Here is an 18,201-nt window from a genome sequence, read left to right as displayed (position 1 = left end):
TTCAGTACAAATAAAAGAGAGGCAAAAACTGAAAAACAGCAAACATGGAATGCAAATGAGATGCATCCTAATGCCTTCAAGTACACTTTAGATTTGGAGAGTTTATTTGGGGGGAAAATAAATCTATGAAAATGAATGTGCCTCCTGTCAAGTTTGTTTATTCTGTAGTAAAGCTCCCTGTTAAGTTTTGCACAGCACTTCTCAGTAGCTGAGAACACACACAATTCTGAACTTTCACTGAAGCAGGATAGGAATGTCAAGCTTTTACATAAATTAAGTTTATACAAGATCAGGCGATACTGATCACAGGGCTTATGTAATAAAAAATATTTTTGACTGCTCTTCCAAGCATACTTAAAGGTCTGGATTTCAACTGCAAGTCAAGTTTAACAGTGCAATGGTTGTAGCCTCTCCACTCTTAAAATCATAAAATATTGCTTATGACATGTAACTAAAAAGTCATTTAACTATTCAGCTTCTCAGATTATTGCTTTTAACATGAGGTATGACCCATAGGCAGCCAGTGCTGAGGCAGCTGCATTGGTTGCCAATTGCTTTCTGGAACTAGTTCAAGATTTTGGTGCTTACCTTCAAGGCCATCTGCGTTCTGGTCTCCACATATCTGAGGGATCGCCTGTCTCCTTATGTGATGCACAGAACTCTCCACTCTGTAGGTTTGAATTTGCTGGTGTTTCCCAGAACATGGGAGGTGCACCTGGCCTTGATGAGGGCCAGGGCTTTTTCAGCCCTGGCCCTGACTTGTTGGAATGAGCTCCCAGAAGAGCTGAGGGCCCTGATGGAGCTATCATAGTTCCACAGGGCCTACAAGACAGAGCCCTTCTACCAGGCATTTCGTTGAGGTCAGGGTAAGGAAGTTCTTGGGTCCCTTCTCACGATGCCCCGAACACCTAGGGCAAGAGTCCCAACCCCCCAGGCCAGTAGGCAGTGTGTGTAGGGGAAGGACCATTTTGAGCTGATGCTGGACTGGTGACCTGGGAGAGAGTAGAATGGGGTTATGTTGCCAGGGGACCTTGTAATTTATTGAAGGTTTATTGAAGTGTTATTGTAAACCATCATGAGCTGGCTTGTTCCGGCAGTGGTGGTAAATAAATCAAATAATAAATACAATAAATAGTGTTCTAGTGGCCTGCATGATAAGCAGCAGGAAAAGACAAAAGGAGTTTGAACATGGAGCTGAATGAAAGCATCCAACTCTTTCAGTTTCTGTGGAAGAAGTTTGTTTGCCACCCTGTAAGAGTAGGGGGTACTTTTTTCCTCTGCTCCATAAGGAATGGACAATGAATTTCAGTAGGTATAAGCTGGGACAAGTGCTCATGTAGTCCAGCCAATAGAAAGGAGGCAAAAACAAGTTGCTTAAGTCTGTTCTTGCAATCTGACTGTAGGCTTGTTGCCAGTATTGCTGACCTTAACAAAGTGGGATTAACCAGTTGCTGTAAAAGCCGAGCAAGAATTTGGGCGGCGGGGGGGGGGGTGTCCTTATATTGGTTTGAAAAGATTTCTCATTGTTTGGCAGCAAAGTTGTAATCAGACTTAACCCTCAAAAAATTGGCCAGGCCCTCACCAAGGCAGCAATAATAGAGGTTCCTATTGTATAGCTATGGGTAATTGGTTATACCCCCTGAGGCATCTGACCATGAGGGAGGTTTTCTCAAGCAGAGCTCTCTTGAAGCTGATCATCAAGACCAAAGGAGATCATACTGGGCAGCTTTCAGCACACATTTGTCTCAGGTAAATAAGGCCAGCAGTGAAACTAATTGAGTTTGGAGACAAATGCTAGCAGCCAATGGAAGATACCCATTAATGGTAGCCCACTTAAAAAGATTGTTGCCAAAGAATAGCACAGAACTTCAGAATTCATTGGATCCATTTTACTTCTCTTTTATACCATCTCATTTGCATAAATTATAACAATGTCTTACCAACTACTGATAGAGAGTATAGAATGTAATTTGTATCCAAATGTTATAATTATTATTTCTCTAGGTTTAAACAATGTAATTGAGAAAAACATCATTAACACCTGTGCATTGGGTTTTAAAGAATAACAACAAATCATTAAGTTGGTTTTTACTGTACAGTGTCATTCAACATTAAAATGTAAAACTTTGAAAAGCGTCCACTATATTGTGTTTAATGAAGCAAGGCTTTTTGCATTGTTTTTAAAAAGAATTGTTAAGCAATACCATAAAATAAATTTATTTAGTAAAGAAACGATGATAATATTAAAGTTTGGTTAATGGCTCTGTTTTATCTTCTGAGAGGCAGTTGGTAAGGTAATTATAACATGCAAATTAGTTTCCATTGGGCTGCATATTCAAAATTATATACCAGAAGAGTTGCGAATTTCCACAGGTTTTGAAACATTGCATAACAATAGACTTCTTTGCAACTAACATGTATAATTTCAGTGTTATGTTCCTTCTGTCATGCAGGAATTCCTGCTATTATAGGTTTGTAAGGGTGCACAAAAAGTTCATCTAAGCTAAACTTAGTCACTGCATTTCAGGAACATTTTTGGCTGTATCAAAAAACACCCCATCATCTGAGGAATATTTAGCAATGCCTCTGAAAATGTTCACCTCTTAATTTATATTGCCCTTTTTTGCTATTTTTTTTAACCAACTGTCATATGTTTCATTTCAATTTGCCTTTAGGACTAATCATTCATAGAATGTGGGTTGGCCATAATCTTTATTATTATTATGGTACTAGACAGTAATCAAATTACAAAGTACAGAAAAACATCTGGCATTTACAAAGTACATAAAAGAATCTTTGATCATTAAAATAGTATAAAATTTGCCGTGACTTCTTTAGGTTGTCTGTAATCAATATGATACTCAACTCTATATATTCTTACTCAGATATTCAGAATATTCTTATTTTCTAAATAGTCTGCCTTTCTCACAGGGAGTATAGGTGGATTACAAACAGAAGTCAGTATGATCACTAAAATGGAACATTCAATAATCAATGCATTAGGATATCAGAAGTCTGGAATGATTAGAAAGAACTAACAGAATTAACATAATATTCTGTTATGTACAGAAATTACATAACAGGATCCTACTTACAATAAGTTATAACCAGCTGTATAGACCACAGTTTAAATCATTTATACAAATAACTTTGTAAACCATTTCCATTTGTTCAGCCACAAACCACAAACTGAACCAAACCAAAGATGTGATTTGTGACCGTATTTCTCAGGGTTCATTGTGTCTGAAGAACTGTTTACATATTGTATCAGCTATCTGTTGCCCCTTATTCACTGCTTAATTTTGCCAATTTGTTCAATGCCAGAATCAAGAGCCTTCTATGCTTTGACATGAGTCATAGGGATAAATTCTAAGAGTTTCAGATTTTCTTAGGTGCAAAAGGAGGATTTCATTGGGTGCTGTTTATTCTCCCATACATGACAACTTCACCTGCTAAAATTGCTTATTCTACACTATTATTGAAGGTGCTGGAATTCTATCCTTTGCACCTGGTTGATCTAAATTTATCCAATCACTGAAGCTCAAAGGACTAAAAGGAGCAGCCTGTCAATAAACCTCCGCTTTCCTTTTTGATATCAGTCCTGGTTGGAGATGTAGAAATACTCACTGTGCTGTCAGAAATGCTGGGAGTAAAATGGTAAGTGAACAAATGGAGCTTTGGGTGACTAGGTATTATTTTAGTATCTCTGAAGGCATTTAATTCGCCTGCTGGGCAGTGATAACAGTTCTTTTGCCTCTGCAGAGAAACCCAGGAAGAGATCAGGAAAGGAGGCTCCAAGTGATGCCCTGCTAGGGCTGGGCTCCAGCGGCCTGTCAGGATGGGTTTGATGCCCAGACACGGGGACCTGTTCTATGCAGGGAGTGGAGACCTCTTCTCCCCTTTGTACCCATTTTTATTCTCATGGTACACAGAGGTGTTCACACTCAGGAGTGGTGTGAGGGTATAAATGTGAGAAACCTTTTTGGGGGGGGGGAAGTGATCCATAATTTGGACCTCAGAAATGTAATCCACCACCACTTGGAGAGATTGTAGAGGAACCAGACCTAATATCCAGTATGGAGGCATATCTAGTACTAGGAAAATACTTGAAATAGTCTCCATGCATTATTTCAGTGTATGAACATATGTTAATATTTCAGTCCATAAACACATGTCTGTCTTTCTGTCATTCCAAATCTTCCATCAGAAAATGCCCAGCCAGCCTGATGGTTGTTTGATTTCCTCTGCAGAGATGAAGAATTCATCATGGCATGTTTCAGACTGAGAGGGGTGGTTGGGAGAGTTGTTGGAACATTTCCCCTTCTTGTCTGGTGGGACTACAGTGCCCACCAAGCTTTCATGGGGTTACTGGGGGGGGGGGCTGTCAGATACTTTATGAGGTCTGCCTTTCTATTGTCCCAAGTCTGCATTTGGAGAATTGTGGGCACCCAGCCAGCCTGACAGGTGATTTCCCCCCCCCCTCTGTAGACTAGAAAAATTCAACACAGAGAGTTTCAGTTCTTAGAATCATAGAATAATAGACTTGAAAGGGACCTCATGGGTCATCTAATCCAACCCCCCGCACCATGCAGGACACCCACAACCCCATCGCTCATCCACTGTAAACTGCCTCCCCCTTAAGCCTTCACAGAATCAGCCTCCCCATCAGATGGCTATCCAGGCTCTGTTTAAAATTTCCAAAGATGGAGAACCCACCATCTCCTGAGGAAGCCTGTTCCACTGAGAAACCACTTTAACTGTCAGGAACTTCTTCCGGATGTTTCTTGTGGGGGATGTAAGAGTTGTGGGCACTCTTCCCTTGCTTGTCTGGTGGGACTGCTCGTCTGGTAGTGCCATGCCTGCAAAGCAGCAATCACTAGTCAAATGCCTCCCATGGAATATACAACATGCCCAATAGATGAACTGCAGAACCCAGTAATCCTGAGATATAAACCCAGTACAGAAATGATGTGCTTCCCTTGAACCCAAAGCAACTTGAGGAAGCAACTTCCAAATGTTTTAGGCTGTTGCAGTCTTTCCCCCTATTGTTCATTGACTCCTTAGGTTATTTATGGGGGGAAATTATGACTTTGTTCCCCCCCTCCTTTTCAGGTGGAAAGAAAAATCTACTATGAACTGACTTCTGAACTTCAGATGCTTCAGGACCTCAGCCGAGCACTTCTTTTTTACTTCTTAAACAATTCCATTACTGCTGGGAGTGTGTCACTGATCTGCAGGCTCCAGATGCTCTCAGTGTTGTAGATTCCTCCACAAAATCCAAGCCAAGGGAAGAAACTGCAGTGGCTCCATCACATAGCACTCTTTGGAGGACACTGAAGTCACCAGCACCAGCAACTTTTATTTTGGCTTCCTGCTGCTATTGCTGAGACATCTGACTGTTCTTTGATAAAACAAAACGGAAGGCATTTTGTAATTTCAAGGCTGAGTTGCCACATGTTTTGGTCTTTATCCAGCAGTTTAAGACAAAGGTAATAAAAGCAAGGAGGTACACAGTATTTCTGGAACGGGCACAGATTCAGACTTTCCTGGTATTTTAAAGGCAGGGAATTCCACGATTAAAAGACAGCTACTGGAATGTGCGCTCTTCCTGTTTGTATTTGGTTGCTCTGGTTGTCTGAACAAGATAACCCCAATTGCTCTGAAGGTCTGAGATGATACAGTGGTTTCTGAGGTATACAGAATAATCTCTAGGAACATAATCTAAGAATAATCATACTGCCGTGAGAATGTAAAAACCCTGGTGCATCATACCAGTGATCCATCTAATGCAGCATCCTGCCTCACACAGTGGCCATTCAGTTATTACTGAAGAGTAACAACAGGGCACAGGGCACAGAGGCCAAAGTTCTCCAGATGTTGTCTCCTACTGTTATTGAGCACTGCTTACTGCCTCTGAACATGGATGTTCCCTTTAGTCACCATGGCTAAGAGCCACTGATAGACATATTCTTTATCAACCACTCATGCTGAAGCAAAGCACTTTGGGAGTCTGGTCAGCACCTTGAGAGATGATCGATGTACCTCACTGTGAACATTATAATGGAAGAAAAATAGGGTATTAGATATATATATTAAATATGGAACCAGAGCAAATGTTGGAACATGTGATCTTTTCTGGCTTACTCCTCTTAGGAAAATAGTTATCACATCATATGTCAATTGAAGCTTGCAGGTGGTTATAAAATGCAGCCCACATAAAACACGTTTTAGTACTCTAAGGGCCTTTTCGCACAGGGATCTTTGTTGCAAATTGTTTGCGGAATGAAAAATCGCCATTTAAAATAGTGGAATTCGTCGTTATGCATACCTGCCTTTGTAGTGGAATCAGTTGCGTTTTTTAGCGTTTCCCACAGGCTTCCGGTCTCGGCAGAAATCGCTAGAAAGGAAGCGCTATTGCCAAGCTCGTCCCGCCCCTGGCCGTCAAGCAGCCAATGGGCAGCCGTTAGCATGCTCCCAAACAGCCCCTTTCCCTTTAAGAAAGGTTTTTTAAAAAAAAAAACGACCCATAGCAACGAATCTAGGTAGATTTGTTGCTACGGAGAGACCCATCCAGCTGCCTAATGTGAGCTGTCGTTTGATTGTATGATCGTTTGCACGCTGCCTCGAGTGATAAAAAAAAAATCCCCCCCCCTCTCACGGGCCAGATTTTCGGCTGAATTTATTTGTAAAAAATAAAGGGACTTTATTTCAGCAAACAGTGGTTTGTGCTTAGTGACTAAAGGTGAAGTACTGAAGCCAGGGAAGCCTCTAAACAGAAAGAGGCTCGCCGGTGCGTTTATCCCCGCTCGCTCGGAGAAAAAAAAATGGCGATCGCTTCGCCGGAAGTTTGGAGGAGAGAGCCAGGGGGAGGGACTTTGAAGAACCAGCAACAATGGTAACGCACAGGTCTTTAGCGCTACTGTTGCAGATTGGTTGCAGGAGTGTATCGCTATCCGGAGGGTGAATCCACTTTTCTGGATTCCCCTGAAAGCGCCACAACGAAGCGCTTTTTGCTGATTGGTTTCAGGATTGTTGCAGATTGTCTACGACGTCGTGGGTTATGGCAAATTAGTAGCGTTTCCAAATAGCAACCATTCTGCTACTTTGAAGCCGTGCGAAATGGCCCTAATTATGAAGGTTTGGAGGCTGGAATCACGATGGCATCAGGTCAGATAGGAACTCCTTACAAGGCATGTTTGGAAGGCACATCTCACCACCATCATTTTTTTCTGCATAGCTAAGGATCCAGAAACACAAAAGACAGAGCACTATTTCATAAGTGTGAGTGGGAGAAACGTTACAGCAGATCCCATCTGTGTAAGTCTGAGGACAAATCCAAGTAGGTTCCATTGTAGAAAGTTCAAAATGTAATTGGGTAGCTACAGCAAAGTTTCAGCTTTCAGCAAATATCATAGCCAGTATGTTTTATGTCTGGGTGCTTTTTTAAAAAATCTTTTCACTACTTGGCAGTGACTTGAAAAACCATACATATTTGAAGTGGTTGGATGGCTGAAAGAGGATTGTACAGCTTTCTGAGTGTCCTCAGATTTCATCTTTCCCCACAATTGTTGAGTCAAAACACATAACGATAGGAAAACACCATCTTCCTACACATGGGCCACTCCAACAATGCAGGACCATACAATGGAATGTTCACTGACAACGTTCAACATATTTACATTTTTTGTCAAAGTAAGAGCTTAAAAGCAGAAATGCAGAAAGATCATATCCATGTGCATAGAAATGAAGGAAAATGTTTTCTTGGACCCTGCAACAGAAACAGCTAAGGTTTACACATCTTTGCTTTGGTTTTTTGACTCATGGTCGGGATTTTTAGAACTGATGTCAAAGAGAAGCTTTTGTTATCTCATTTTGGCCTTTCTGAGAACCAGACATGCATGGCATCACCGATACAACCCCTGCAAGAGATAGGGAGGCTGAAATAACTTCGGAACACTGAGATAAGCTTTTCTTAGGAAAGCAGATTTTGATCTGCTTCTATGGACAGAGCTGACCTCCCAGACATTTTGAAGTTCATCCAACGATGTTTTTACAAGTTAAGGAATTAACAAGTTAAGGAATTTTGAAAAAATCTTGAAAAAAAATAGCCATATGAGGAGATCTTATTTCATGGATCAACTTACAGTCCAAGCCTATGCATATTTACCCTATGCATGTTTACTCAGAAGTAATATCCATTATAGTCAATGGGCCTACTACCATGTAAATATTTGAAGGATTACAACCATAATTTCTTTCTTAGGATATCTCCTTTTTGTTCCTCAAACAGGATGTTCACAATATACTACTTCCCCTTCCTTTTTCATATTTATGCTCACAATCCCTAGGTTCCCCATTATGGTATATTTGGATGTGAATACAGGGCTGGGGGCGAAATACTCTGAAGTGGGACATCAGCCAGGGCACCATAGCTTCTTGCAGGGCCCCCTGCCATCGCCTCATGTGCACACATCTCCTTTGTCACCTACCATTGCCCACTTGCTTGCAAATGCTCTCACTCTTGCACTGCCCCAGCTGTCCAGCAATGCAAGTCTTACTCCTGATGGTTGATCTCAGCAACAGCACTCCCAACTGCACATACAACTGAGACATTAAGGAAAGGATTTGCAGGTGGCGGAGAATGGAGGTGATGAGAGGGGACAGGAGAAAAAGGTGCAGCACATACAGGTTGATACAGGGTATATGGGGGGGGGAGAAGGGTGGTATGAGTGGGGAAGGGAGGGGGTCTCTGAAAACTGTCTGTTCCTCAAACCTGGAAGTAGCCTGATTAGAAAGGCATTATATCTGTTTAAATGTACCATAAATGATTTCATCCAGACTAATTTCTCACAACTCATGGTTTTGATTAAGCAGAATGTAAGTTATGGTTTCCCCTTCAAAACTATACACACATGCATGCACACACTGATATATGAAGTCAGCATGTTGAAACAGAGGTATTATTTACCCTGGCTAAGAGTTAAATCCAAGACTTCAGTTCTGAAGTTAATGCTAAATATGATCTCTCAGAACAATCCATCTCTGAGACAAAATAGAAACAGTGGCTTTGGTTGTACTTCTGTTCTCTGGAGAGATCATTTAGTTGACTGTAGACTTGAGTTTTGGATTCAATTTTGTGTATATTGTGTATATCATTAGTATATTTTTTTCTGAAATGTTAGACTGCTGATGAAATAGAAGCTTTGGTGACAAAGAAACAGAGCTTGCCACATAAAAGCAGATTTCAGCCTCTTCTTTTATTTATTTACTAGGGGCAAAGCCCGTTGTCTCCAAGAAGACAACGGGCGCTAGAGCTTGGCAGTGGGAAGAGGAAGGGGAAGAGTTGTCCAGTCTGTAAGGGCATGGGGTTGTCATGTGTGTTGTGTGGGAGGTTGTGGTGGCATGGTGGCAAATGAGGGCATGGGTGTGGAGATATGGGTGTCAAGAACCTGTGGTGTGGAATGTTCGTTGATTGTGGGAGAGGACTGACCTTTGGGAATTGTGGCACAGTGGTTACAGATGAGCTTTCCAGAGCCATGTCCTCAGATATGTGAAGGGAAAATCAGACTGGAGACTCTTCTTAGGGGAAGATTACATGGTAACCAATTCCCCCCAGTTCTGCGTCATTTCCCTTCTTGTGTGAATTAGGCCACATTCACCGAAATGCCCCTCTGCCCTAATACACATAGGGTAGTCACAGTACACAGGTGTCCACCCTGTTCCTTCTGTCTCCCATATTTTCACTGTTGGTAAAATGTTATGTGCCCACATGCTTCTTTCATGGTTGCTCCTTAGAAGAACGGATTTTTGTACCCTATTGCTTACTACCCAAAGGAGTCTCAAAGCGGTTGACAAGCACCTTTTCCATTTGTCGCTCCACAATAGACAACCTGTGAGGTATGTAGGGTTGTGAGAGATCTGAGAGAACTGGGAATGGGCCGCAGTGACCCAGCAGGCCTCAGGTGTCTCTAAGCATTTTCCAATCGTCTTCCCCTTCTCTCCCCATAGCAGACTCCCCATGAGGGAGGTGGGGTAGCGAGCTTCACAAGGAAGCTGGCAACCCTAAGAGGAAGACTGTCTGTGCACAGCAGTCTTAACCTTAGTAAGGTTTTTAATACTGTTTTTTTTATTTGCCAGGCCAAGGTTATTTGCCAGTTACTATTTCAGTGACGATGTGTCTCCAGACATTTACTTGTTCTCTATTTAGTTTCAGGCTGTAAATATTTATTTAGATCTGCCTGCACTTTCCAGACTCACAGGACTGATGCTGGTCTGCCTGTCTGTGCCCCAGAATACAAACAGTTGCTGGTAAGGGCTCGCCATTGCCCATAGCCCAGGACAGACACACCTGGACCACTCCCTACCAACTGCAGGCAAAAATGGCTCCTTTGAAGGCTGGACTCTGAGGCATTGTACGATTTTGAAGTCCCACCTCCAAACCTCCAGGAATATTTCCAACCCAGGGGTAGCCAACCTACAGGTGTGGCCTGGAGAGCTCCTGGAATTACAGCTCACCTGCAGAGTATAAAGATCAGCTCCCCAGGCAGAAAGGGCTACTTTGGACAGGGTTGTGGTAGAGAAGAAACATTTAAGGCTTCCCACACAGGTTGTTGTTGAATTGAAAGAGTTGAGGCCTACTGCGCAGGGTTGTTGTGCAGATGAAACAGGAGACAAAAGAGCCAGCTTCCTCTGCAGAATAACGCTGTGCAGTGGCCTCAAATCTGCAGAGAGTTGCAAAGAAGAAAGACACATGGGTTGGCTGTGTCTAACCCCCGGCCAGAGCAGTATTTTAAGTGAGAAGGGGCTTTTCTGTGGCCTCCCTGTCAGGCAACTGTTTGGCAGAAGGGGAAAGTCCCCCCCCCTTCAAAAGGAAGGCCCTCAGTCTCCCCTGCGTTGCTCTTGGAAAGGCCTCCTTCCCTCAGGCAGGGCCTGTCAGAGGCTCCTTCGCAGCAGGCCTGAAGGGGGGAGGGGGAGCACTCTGCAGCCTCCTGCCAGCTCTGTCAGGGTTCTGAGGCAATTTGCAGTTGGACATGGCAGTTAGGATAGCCTTGGGGCGAAAAGGGCTGGCGCAGCCTGTCCAAGCCTCTGTTCCCATCCCCCTTGGCAGCCCTGCTGACCTCCTCTCCCTGCAGTGGTCAGGAGCAGACTGGCAGCCAGACTGGGCTGGGTGAATGGAATTTTGGTCTGTCCTGGTGAGGGGCCAATAGGAAGGCACTTTGCGCGCCTCCCCATTGGCTGCTTGGCCCTGGATGGACACTCGAAGGGCCCAATCAGGAGCCGCTTCACGGCTCCTGATTGGGCCCTCTGAGTTTTTATCCTGGACAGGGCCCACCCTAACTCCTCCCCAGGTGGCCTTACTCTTTTATTTAATAGGACCCTGTCCTATTTAAAGATTATTTATTTGATTTTGGTGGTGGTCTTGTTTCAATGTAGAATGTCCATTTTGGGGGGGGAGTGTCATTTCCTTGCATTGTTGTGCATCACAACAAAGAACCACAACAGTATGTGCTTTACGATATAACACAAGACAGTAGGTTTAAAAAATTACTTGTCTACAAGGGCATAATGTGCTAGCCAAGGAGCCTGTAGCTCTTCTGTAGCTGCTGGTACGGAATCAGAACATTGGTGTGTCAAGGTCAGTATGGTCTCCTCATCTGGCAACAGCTTTTCAGGATCTCAGGTGGAGGTCTTTCTCATCACCTGCTGCCTAATTTTTTTTTTAAGTGGAGATGCTAAGGATTGAATCTAGCACCTTCTCCATGCAAAGCAGATGCTCTGGCACCAAGCGTACCATTAGTCAAAACAAATGGCTCCTATGGCTCCTCAAACACTTACAATGGAGCACACAAATTAGCTAAACATGTAAGGTTATCCTGCAAAATGTTAACATTTAGCACCATAATGAATCACACAATGGGATTATTACAAAAAAAGACATTTTAAAATACTATCTTATTTCAATCTTTTTAAAAAACAAACCAAAAGAAAACCAACTCAAGGCTGGATAACACGCCTATAGAATAATTAAATTAGCATACCTGTCATGTAATTTGTATAAGTTTTCCAATCATTAGCTTGCATATTTAATTTTTAAAGGAATATTTGGATTTTATATGTGGGCACTGCTTGCTTTAGAAGAGAATGCTGGTTATAAAAAAAATAAACTACATCATAACCTCAGGTATTGCAAACGTCCCATATTCTTCTTGACGGTCTCTGTGGCTTTCTCCCTCCTACTATAAGATACTTATTTCCTATAATAACTGTTGTTATAACCACTGCCCATGTAGTTACAGAAGAAACACCATGAAGATGGGATCTGCAAGAGCCCCAAATCAGAAGATACACACCAAACCTTGGAGCAAATGGTATTTACCCCAATACTAACTTACCAACTTTATTGTTTCAAACTGTGTGTCTCACTGATGCTGAGAGAGCATCATTACAGATTATATAAGTTTTGTGTGATGTGCTTAAATGTCATTGAATTAGTAGCTTAAAATGTCTTGTATAAAATTAGCTTTCATTTACTGGATATATGAGTGATGAAGACACTTTTAAAAGGAGAGAAGAGTTCCTTGAAGGATGTGAAAATAAGACAGTTCTTTAAATAAATTGTTATTGCTTGATGGTGCTTTGCATGCAGAAGGGCTTCTGTCTCTGGCAGCTGGGGGGGGTAAAGGACAGGTGCAAATTGCTCCCTTATGAGAGCTGGTTCTTCTGCATGAAAACCCTGCATTAGAATCTTTGTATAGTAAGGCGGTTTATGGAAACATAGCATTGTTAGGCACCTCACAATGCAGGAAATTCACAACTACTTCCCTATTCCCCCAATGACCCCTGCTCTATGCCAGGAGGAAGGCAGACAACTCTAGGATCCCTCAGCAGGATTCTTTCCTGACCCTCAAGTGGTGGAAGAGAGGGCTCCTCTGATTCGTTTGCCATGCCACTTCAAAGCTGTCCAGATGCAACAATTGTACAGTCATTTCTTGATCATACTGTCCATGCTAGGTCAGCTTAAGGCTGCATTCAGTAGCCAGTGAGAACCTATTGGATAGCTCACTACTAGACCCCATGGATATAGCCTTCGTTTTTCATTGGAACCCAGCATGTACAAGACAGCCAACTTTGCGTAGTGGTTAGGAGTGGTGGCTTCTAATCTGGAGAGCTGCATTTGATTCCCCACCCCTTTACATGCAGCCAGCTGCATGACCATGGGCTAATCACAGTCTCACATAACATTTCCAGGCCCATCTCCTCCCCCAACTTTGGTGTCGCAGCAGGGATACAAAATGGCCTGTTTGGCTCCATGGTACTTCACAGTGCTGAGGAGATGAACAGGGTGCTTTTTCACCCCAATGATGTTGGAATACCATTTGATGCTATCCTATTCTGGTGCAGTGAAACCCCCTGTCCCCCATCCTCCCACTGTCATGAGGTGTGATGGAACCTTTCTGCCCCTGAGTTGTGCATGTGCACACACAACTCGGGGGGGGGGGGAGAACCATGTGCACTTGGGGATTTCTTCCACCATTAGTACATGGGAAGTAGTGAAGCAGTGGTCTGGTGTGGCTGCTGCCTCCCATGATTGGTCTTAGCCCCACCTACTTTCAGAGTTTCTGTTGTGGGAGAGGAAAGGAAGGTGATTGTAAGCCACTGAGACTCCTTTGGGTAGTGAAAAGCAGTGTATAAAAACCAACTTCTAATGAGGTGCTTTAATTTTAAAAGGCCATTTAAGCTATGATGAACAATCATTCCCATTTGCACTCCCTATTTATTTAAATGGGACTTCTCCATGGATTGTATTCATAGAAAGTTGTACTATGTCACTGTACTACAACAAGAAAAATGTCATGCTATTTGGTCTAGAAATTATAAGCAAACATCTAAATGTGCCATTAGCCTTTAAAACAGTTCTTTCAAATGTCATTCTTTGAGGATGAAAACATGTTTGTTTTGTAAAACTCTTAATGTTTCAAGCTGAAAAGCTTCAACACGCTTTGAACTTAGGAGTCTGTGATGTCTAAAGAAGTAAAAATAACCTTAAATGATATCGTGACATGATGCAAGAGCAGCTTCCCTAAGTTTCTGGCGGCCTCTGAGGTACACTTTGCCTTGAAGGAGCTTCTAAGTCAAAGAACCCACTGTGGGCACGAGCAGGTCTCCCACATTCCATGTCATTACTGTCCCATGGGTGGGCTTTGCCTGCAAGTCTGCCTATACTGACTTCCAGTTTTTAACTTGTGGAATCTCTATATTAATCTGGGAATTGGATTATATGGCATTTTCACAGAGTGTTTTTCCCTTCTTTTTAAATATATTGATTAGAACTGTACACAAAAGAATCTTGATGCAAACACATGATTAAGTCAACATTCCTTTTTGCCTGGTATTTTGATCCATCTATAGAAGAACATTGGTAGCCAGGAAGCAGTGGGGAGATGACAGCTGAATACTACACAGTATGGAAATCAAATATCAAAGAACAGTAGCTTTGTAATGCACCGCTGCTACTCTTCAATCTCAGCAAAGATGAGCAGATCATTAGGAACTATCAAATTTGGGGAGAAATCAGGATGGGGAATGTTTTGAAAATGTTCCTAATCACATATCCGTTGTTTCTGTTGTTTCATTTAAGAGAGGCAGTTTGGTGTAGTGGTTAGGAGTGTGGACTTCTAATCTGGCATGCCAGGTTCGATTCTGCGCTCCCCCACATGCAACCAGCTGGGTGACCTTGGGCTCGCCATGGCACTGATAAAGCTGTTCTGACCGGGCAGTGATATCAGCGCTCTCTCAGCCTCACCCACCCCACAGGGTGTCTGTTGTGGGGAGAGGAATGGGAAGGTGACTGTAAGACGCTTTGAGCCTCCTTCGGGTAGGGAAAAGCGGCATATAAGAACCAACTCTTCTTCTTCTTAAACAACCTAGTTTGAGGCAGAGTAACTGAATTCCTTGCAATCTGTTGGCAGACAGAGGTATATCTGAGCATTTTACTGGCTGCAGCAATCGAAATGGTCCAGGAGGAGGAGGAAGTCCATTGCTGATTGGAAAACCTTTATTCTTGCCTTGCAAGACTCTTTCCATCGCTTGAAGCCTTCAAGCTCTGATAGAGGCTGAGAGTTACAGCCAAGATTTATCCACTTTCAATACTTATTTCTTTTTGGTCTTTAGAAAAGCATATTACTTTTTTGATATCATGTTCTGTGTTTTCTTCTTTCCCCTTCTCAGTGCTGGAAACTCTTTATTCTATATTTAATAGTATTGGAAGCTTCTATGGTATGGGCAAAATATTGTCATTAAAAATTGACAGAGTCTTGGTTATCTGCAAAACTCCTTTTCCCTGATATACAAGAGACGTGCATGAATTTTGTAAATAAGGTCTATATGAAGACGGGAGTTGACTTATACTGAATCAAACCATCTGTAGCCTAGTTTGTTCAGCCCTGGATGACAACAACTTTCTAGTTACAGCAGCACAATGTTATATGTTTTATTCGCCAGTATATGAACACCCAAAACTCCCTTATCTTGCCAGTACTCTCTCTCTCTTTCTCAATATATATAGTGCTCATTTTGAAGGATCAGCACACATGAACTACATAGCTACATACACATATTTTGAAAGGATAGCAGTGATGTCTGGGCATGCACCTTTTAGGTTGTGGATGCACTAGCTGTATATTTCAGGCCTTTATGCAATGAGAAAGTGCAAAGTAAGAAGTGACTCAAGCAGGCACATTTTCAGATCTATATAAAAAAGTGTCTTTAAGTGGAGATGCTATGCAGGGTTTCCTACAGATAAGAAATGTGTGCTTTTACCACTAAAATGCAAGCTCTTCGCTGTTGTGAAAAGTTCTTTGCACTAAGGAAACAGTGCCATAGTTTCCTTTAGCAGTACTTTCCCAAACTGTTGGTATGAATAATTTTTACACCAAGGCTGAAAAAAGTGTATTGGCTATAATATTCAAAAGTCTTTTCCGTGATTTATTATAATTAGGGGTCCAGAATCAGAAATAGTTCCAGATGGGCCTGCCAGGCTCAGGCTGCCATTCAGCAAGAGGGTGGGAGCAGGAATTGGGGTGAAGATGCCAATGCAATGATGTCAGGGAATGACCAGAGGTGATGCTGGTAGATCTAGGAATCGTCTAAAACCATATCATTTTAAGATGAGCCACAAGATGAAATATTATCTCATGTCATTCCATATCTGGAAAAGCAACGAAGTACTAATAATGTCTTCCAGAAACCATAAAGAGACTCTAAATCCTTTAAACAAATGGTTACAAACTAATTGTCTCATCTGTTCATTGGTATTCTGGCCATCCATCAACAGGATGCTGTTGAACTTGTGGACTCTCAGAGAGTCACAGCTTGGCTTTAAAAGAAGAAGGTAACTTTTATTTGTTATGGGTTGTAAAACCAGAGTCTCTACTGACTCCAACAATGCTGCAGGTCCAGTCAGGCAGAACATAATCGAAATAGTATCTGAAGGGCAAGGTAATGAGGAAATGACAAGTATAAAAGCTGTACACAATCACATTATAAGGCAATGAGAAAGCATTTAGAAAACAGGGCAGAGGCAGAAAAGGGGGGACAGTTAATTTGGGCAAAAAAGTGTACACAAAAGGTGGCTGGAGCTGTAAGGCATTGCACTAAATTATATTTTATTCGATTCTGAAGGAAGAATGTTTTAGAAAGAACAGTCCCCACTCCACAGTCACCGTTTTCATGAACAGTTTTGAACGTATGCCATTAAAAAAATGCACATCTTTACAGGAACATATGAAAACCAATGTGAGTCATTAAATTGCATAAACAACAATTAAACATGTCCACCCCTTCCTTTTCCTTCCAGTTACAGAACTCCTGCTGTCTCTCACCAGCCTGTCTCTTACCTTACCTGATACCACTATTCAGCAGTCTGCTTAAAAAAGCTTTGAGTGGAGTCATTCCCTGTCAAGGGCCAGTTCTAGTCAGTGGTTGACACTTGCATGGGATGCCAGCTACAGTTCTTCCTTCCCAGGCTCTTCCATAGGAATTTATTTTTTTTGCATCAGCTCCCAAGAAACACCCCCCCCCCCATTCTCTCCTTTCCCTGGTGAAGCTGCAAATGAGATCAGTAAACCACAACAATCTAATTGCAAGCTTATATTCTAAATCCCTCACTGGAGAGATCAAGTTGTTGCTCCCCCCCCCCCCCTTCATGCCCACAACTAATCAGCTCATTTCAACAGCAGCTGTTTTCTTTCTCTCAGGTTAGTTTTTTAAAGGCACACTCAGTTAACTTTAAGGTAGCAGTGATCAATCCACGCAAAACATTTCTGGCTGATTCTTCCTTAGGACCAGAGAGCCAGTGGATGACATCTACTTTTACTGTTGCTGTGGTTCCAGCAAACCCTACTTGGTCATCTGACTACCTCAAACTCATCTGCATATTTACCCATGGTCACCCACACAATGATAACTTTTGTATGGCCACTGCAATGAGTTGTACATGTGTCTGAACTTGAGGACGGTTCAGAAAGTGTGAAAAAGTCTACCACCTAGATGATAATGGATATTATGGACTTGCTGGGGTTCTGCTGTGCAGGCACAGAGAGAGCACAGAGAGGGTTTTGTTTTGTTTTTGCTAGTTGTTCTGCACACGTTTCAGTGAGTGACTAGATCCTTTTCCCCTCAGAGCACATAAGACTGGGGGAAGGGAAGGAAGGAAGTGGCTCAGCAATAAGACGGCCTCCAGCTGACCTACCACACAAATAAAGAATGACCTACTTTGACTCCATTCCACTAAGGTGTTCTTTAAAGGAGAAAGACTTTTTCCAATGAGACCTTCGCTATCAACATTCATTCTTTGTAGGAAGAAGTGTTTCCACCTTAAAGGAAGACTTAGCATAAGAGAGTCATAGGATGCAACTTGGTGGGAAACATGAAATCCAACCTTTTTTGGGGTAGGAAGGGCCCTATTTTTCACTATGCTTCTTTTGTTTTCCCAATTAATTCACCCATGTTATGATGGCACAAGTGTTATAAGGCCCTGTGCTCTGTTCAAAATTTTAACTTCTTTAACATCTACAATATTTGTCAACATTCTATTGCTGATCCCTTTCTCAACAAATAGATGTAACAATCCCGAACTTTTCAAGACATTACAGCAGCCCAAGCAAGCAATTTTACTTTGCCATTTACACATCTTCTATCTAT

Source organism: Paroedura picta, chromosome 9 (assembly GCF_049243985.1).
Source record: "Paroedura picta isolate Pp20150507F chromosome 9, Ppicta_v3.0, whole genome shotgun sequence".
Classification (NCBI taxonomy): domain Eukaryota; kingdom Metazoa; phylum Chordata; class Lepidosauria; order Squamata; family Gekkonidae; genus Paroedura; species Paroedura picta.
The sequence above is the reverse complement of the archived record's forward strand: the minus strand, read 5'-3'. Positions refer to the sequence as shown.